The following is a 6,250-nucleotide window of genomic DNA, read 5'->3' on the forward strand; positions in this document are numbered from 1 at the left end:
AAGGAACTGGCGAGCCTTAAATGAATGCGCGGTTCCCTCCGCCCAGTCTATGTCTGGATAATTAAAATCCCCCATTATGATAACACTTCCCATCCTTGCTGCTAATCCAATTTGTGATAGGAGATCCGTCTCCACTTCCTCCCTCAGGTTAGGGGGCCTATAGCATACTCCCAGTATTATTTTCCCCTTAGCTTTATCCCTTTGGAGCTCTACCCATAAGGATTCCACCTCCTCTCTAGCTCCCTCAGTGATGTCATCTCTCACATTCGCTTGTACATTATTCTTGATATATAGGCATACCCCTCCCCCTTTTTTACCCTCTCTATCCTTGCGGTATAGGGTATACCCTTGAATGTTTGCCAGCCAATCATGAGAGCTGTTGAACCAGGTCTCTGAAATTCCCACAAAATCCAAATTCTCCTTGTACAACAGTATCTCTAGTTCACCCATCTTGTCCGCCATGCTCCTGGCATCGGTAAAAAAAACAATTGTAAAAAAAATAAAAAACCCGATGGTGATTAAATACCACCAAAAGAAAGCTCTACTTGTGTGAGTGTTGCATGACTGCACAATTGTCAATCAAAGTGCGACAATGCTGAAAAATAGCCTGGGCAGGAAGGGGGTGAAAGTACCCAGTATTGTAGTTGTTAAAGGAGGAGTATGGGCAAAGCTTTTTTTGGCACTACTTCTCCAATGGTTTATAGGAGTGCAGTTTGTTCTTCACTCCTGTGACCCGTTTTCAGCTGACAGCGGGCTAAAGTCCGCTGTCGGCTAAAGTCACTCAGCTGGTCCAGGTGCTGGAACAATCCCGACTTTACAGTCTGGATCCACCCAGAAGCCTGGACCGGAAGCTGACTGGTCTGAGTAAGCCGCTCCCGCCCCCTCCACTGCCCAGCGCTCCAGTGATCACTGGAGGGGCAGAGCAGAGAGCTGATGACTGTCAGCTGTGTTGGATCGCTTAGTTCTCAGTGTAGAGGCGGCAGGAAACAGATGCAGCATCGATCCCATGCTGCATCCACCTTGGTGAATATAATCTTTTTTTTGGAAACTCGAACTTCTCTGGTAAAGAGTCTTGCAACTTAGTAGGAATCTGACACTTCTGCCAACTATGCCAGCTACTATGTCCCCCTGCAAAGCTTCCTGCTGAGACTGACAGCGGGAGCTGTTTGCACATGGTAGCTGTAATAAAGTTTTGTTATCATGCAGCGCTCATAGCTCCAGAGGGGTTGATTTACTGAAGACAAATAGGCTGTTCGCTTTGCAAGGGAAGTTGCACCTTGGTAGGGATTTTCCCCAGAATTGAGTGAATGTGGTGAAATTTTACTTCGCAAAGAATGCCAAAAAAATGCAAGAAATTAAAAACAAAGCAGCAGTTTTGTTTGGACATGATTGGATGATGGAAGTCAGCAAAGCTTCACCTAATTTACCAATCTCTAGAGAACAGATCCTTGCAAAGTGCAACTTCCCTTGTACAGAGAACAGTCTTTTTGCCTTTAGTAAATGAACCCCAGAGAGTCTAATTCCTCCACTGTCTTCTTGTATCTCTTGGAGACGTTGGGGTTGACTTACTAAAGTCAAACATGCTGCATACCTTACAAGTGAAGTTGCACTTTGCAAAGGGAATTTTCCCCAAAGCTTATTGAATGTAGTGAAATTTCACTTCGCAAAGAATACCCAATATCGTGCAAGAAAAATTAACAAAAAAATAGCATTTTGTTTACACATGATTAGATGATAAAAGTCAGTAAAGCTTCACCTCATTTACAAAGCTCTTTGTAAAACCCCGTTAAAAAGTGCAATGTGCTGCGCCAAGTGAACATTCTGTTTGCTTTTAGTAAATCAGCCCCTCTGTCTCAGCATCAGTGGGAGGATTTTTCAGGAATCCACAGCTTCTTCTGCATACAGCTCCAGGGAGACCCAGGAGTAATGGTGTATGGTAGATGCTGCATCTCGGGCACTCGGGATTTCACACTGGGGTGGCTTAAGAGGCGCATTTCAGGCACTTTACAGGCGTGATTTTTAGCGCTAAAACGCCTGAAAAGCGCCCCAGTGTGAAAGGGGTCTTAGAGCTGCACGATTAATCGCTAAAAGATCATGATCTTGATTCGATCCCTCCTACAGTCTTAATCCAGCATTTCCACGATTCATGTAAAAAGTACAGAGCTGTCAAAAAAAAAAAGCAGCCGGCGATGTTTTATCAACATCATTGCTCATCGCTGAAAGAGAGATAAAAAGAAACATTGTATCTTTCTGTTCATTAACAGATCAAAGGGATGAACTTCGGTCTGGCACTACCCCAGTGAACTTTGTGAAGTGATCCATAAAGACTAGGGCAAAGCGGAACCCAGAGCGGGAGCTGGAGACTGTAAGGAAGTTCATCGTCACCAGCTCAAAGGGCTCCGAGGTGGTGATAGTCATCTGGGTAGTTTTTTCTTGGGGTTTTTGTGTGTGTTGCGAGCTACACATTCCCGGCTAATAAGGAAACCAATGGTAATCGTCTGGCGCACACGGGCAACTGCGAACGCCCGTGCACGCTTATGCGCATGCGCGGCAACCGGCGTGCACACGCAGGAGCGCGTCCCTGGTACCAATTGGCGCCAGACAGCCTATTTAAGTAGTCCCCTGATCACTGTTCTGTACTGACTGGTCTTTCAGCTGTGCTCCTGATACCCTGAACTTGTGATTTCCTGTCTGAATACCCGTTGCTGACCTTGGCTCCCGTTTGACCCTGCTTCTGGATCCTGCTTGCCTGATCTCTGGCTTTTGATCCCGGCTCTCCACTGACCATGCTTCTGGACTGTGTTTACTTGATTCCTGGCTCCTGATCCCGGCTCTTCATCTGACCTTATGATGTCCTGTTACCGTGTTGCCTGTCTGTTAATGAACCCGGCTTCCCCAATGACCTCGCTCCTGCCTCCTGTTTGGCTCAGCACTTCTGCAACTACAGTCCTGCGACTAGCTGCGACTTCCTGCAACAGGTCTCCGGGTCTTCATCTGCAGGCACTCGTGTTCCTCCTGGCCCTTTGGCTCCTTCTGTTCCATCCTCAGCGGGACCCGGGCTGGAGATACAAGAGAGGCCGACCTCGTCAATTCAGGCTCCCTTCAGGTACGTGACACCAGCAAACTTGTTGCACCCATTCCGTCAGTTGTGGACAAAAGAAATATCTCCTGACCAGGGCGTTGGTATGATTCGCCCCTCCAGGCGTGCATCATTTGACAGACCTTGATGATGTGGGACTGGGGGACCACAATTTTTCAAATGTTCAGTTGTTCAGTGGGTGTACGCGTCTGCTGGTACAGGATGTTGCCTCGAGACTCAAGACGTTCCCACCGCCTCAGGAGTGCTCTGACTTTGTCAGATAACTTTTGACACTCCAAAGAAGACGGTTTACAGTGCCAGGCAAGGAAACATTGTACCTGCACAAGATTGAGGTCCTTCTGTTGGATCAGGTCCCACTCCTCAAGTGTGTGGATCTCAGCGGCCCCCTGCCTGGGAGTCCAGTTGCTGCTTCTGGAGGGAGCGAGAATAGAAAGCCACAGGCAACACCGATGCCACCTCCAGATCCTCTAGACTCAGGTCCACATCCTCACCTTTCCAGCAGGTAGCGGGAGAGGGCACCCACGTGTCTGTTAAATTTCCCAGGTTTGTAATGTATCTTATTGTCAGAAAATTAAAGGGGTTGTAAGCCCTCATGTTTCTTCACCTTAAAGGGGTTGTAAGCCCTCGTGTTTCTTCACCTTAAAGGGGTTGTAAACCTTCGAGGATTTTCACCTCCTGTAATGCTGCAGCCCCCCCCCCCCGTCGAGCCCCCGTTTTACTTACCTGTACCCCCTCTATCTCGTCCCGGGTATGAGCACACCAGCAAAAGCCGTTGGCTCCCGCTGCTGTCAATCCAATGACGCGGGCGCCGGGGGGGCGGGGCCAAGTCATACATTCGGCTTCTATAGACACCGAATGAATGGACTGGGAGCGCGCCTGCAAGGTAACCCCCCTCGGAAGAGCGCTTCTCCTAGGGGGTTATCTGATGTGGGGAGGAGCTGCGAGAGCCGTCGAGGGACCCTGGAAGAGGAGGATCGGGGCCGCTCTGTGCAAAACTAGCTGCACAGTGGAGGTAAGTATGATATGTTTGTTATTGAAAAAATATAATTAAATTAAAAATGGTCCTTTACACCTTAAGTCCTGCTAGATCAATTCAGGCTGGCTCCTTTTGCAGGTATAGCTACTGTATGTAAAACATTAAAGGCGCCTAAACTGTTTAAAATCCAGTAATACACTTGTGTGTAGAGTGCAGCGTGGTGTGTCGGTGAGCAAAGAACGAGGCTGAGATCAGATAAAACAATGAACTAAGATAGTTCCAACAATGTACAGCTAGGCAGGGTGGGTAGGCACAGCCAACCGGAGCCACTTACGAAACTGTAGCAGAGGAGCGTATTCTAAGATGATACTGGCAGCTTCTGCAACAAGGAGCGAGAATGAGGCCTGGCCAGTCCACACCCAAATGGGAGGCTTCCTAATCGGAACAAGCATAGTCCCGCTAATACTCTGAAACCTCTCCCTGCCAGATGGGGATCTTGTGCCCGCCCTAGCCGCGCTCACAAAGCGTGCCAAACCTGGGAGCCAGAGTCTTAACCACTTGCCGACCGGCTCCCGTACATGTACGTCGGCACTTTGAAGACGGATATCTGCTGCCACAACCGATGTATCCATCTTTGGAGCCAGCGGTTCTGTTTACGATAATGATGGTCTCTGCAGCGGATTCGCCGCAAGATCACTGTTATCGGCGGCAGGAGAGGGGCCACCTCCCCTCCTTGCCACTGCTCTCCTGCGCCCCCCCCCCCCCGCCGCTTACCGGAGCCGTCGGTAGCGGCGGAGGCGATCGCGTCCTTCTCCGTGCTGTGCCTGGAGACGAGTGAGGCTAAGATGGCCCCCACCCGTCTCCATACCATAGCAGGGCGGCCATACGTCTTAAAGGGCCATTTTTCTGTTTCTGTCATTTTTTTAAATGACAATTTTTTTTTTTACTTTTTTTTTGTATTTAAGTCCAAATATAAGATCGGAGGACTTTTTGACCCCAGATCTCATATTTAAGAGGACCTGTCATGCTTTTTTCTATTACAAGGGATGTTTACATCCCTTGTAATAGGAATAAAAGTGACCCAATTTAAAAAAAAAAAAAAAACAGTGTAAAAATATAAAATTAAATAAAACAAATAAGAAAAAAAATGTTTTAAAGCGCCAAGTTCCGACGAGCTCGCGCGCAGAACGAACGCATACGTAAGTAGCGCCCGCATATGAAAATGGTGGTCAAACCACACATGTGAGGTATCGTCGCGATCGGTAGAGCGAGAGCAATAATTCTAGCCCTAGATCCTTCTTCTACTTCATTGGTGCTTCGTTTGAGCGCCACCTACAATGGGGAGCACAGACTGCACCCGCCAACACACTGTCTCCCCCTGCTCTGCTCAGTCGCTCTCTGTTTTTTGGCACTGTGCCGAAAATCAGAGCCACTATTGTGAGTTCCGATCTGCCGACAGTCTAACCACTTGCCTACTGGGCACTTTTACCCCCTTCCTACCCGGGCCAATTTTCAGCGCTGTCGCACTTTGAATGACAATTGCGCGCTCATGTGACACTGTACACAAACTACATTTTTATCATTTTTTTCCCACAAATAGAGCTTTCTTTTGGTGGTATTTAATCACTTCTGCGTTATTTATTTTTTGCTAAATAAATGAAAAAATATACCAAATATTTTGGAAAAACCTGTTTTCATAAGTTTGTTATAAAATTTTGCAAACAGATCATTTTTCTCCTTCACTGATATGCACCTATAGGCTGCACTGATGGGCACTGATAGGCTGCACTGATAGGCTGCACTGATAGGCTGCACTGATGAGGTGGCTCTGATGGGCACTGATAGGCTGTACTGATAAGGCAGCACTGGGGGGCACTGATGAGGAGGCATTGATGAGGTGGCCCTGATGAGCATTAATGGGCACTGATAGGCTGCACTGATAAGGCGGCACTGATGAGGAGGCATTGATGAGGTGGCACTGATAGGCTGCACTGGTTACCAGCACTGGTAGGTGGCACTGATGGGCACTAGTAGACGTCCCTCATTCCAATCGCAAAAAGTTGGGAGGTATGCCGTCATTCAGTTATAGCACGGTCAACAGGTGGCTAAAGATTTACTGCTGCTCAGGAGCTCTGGGCTACAGCAATATGGCCGCCTCCGGCAAGAAGAAACAG

The sequence above is a fragment of the Aquarana catesbeiana genome, linkage group LG08 (assembly GCF_042186555.1).
Source record: "Aquarana catesbeiana isolate 2022-GZ linkage group LG08, ASM4218655v1, whole genome shotgun sequence".
In the NCBI taxonomy this organism is placed as follows: domain Eukaryota; kingdom Metazoa; phylum Chordata; class Amphibia; order Anura; family Ranidae; genus Aquarana; species Aquarana catesbeiana.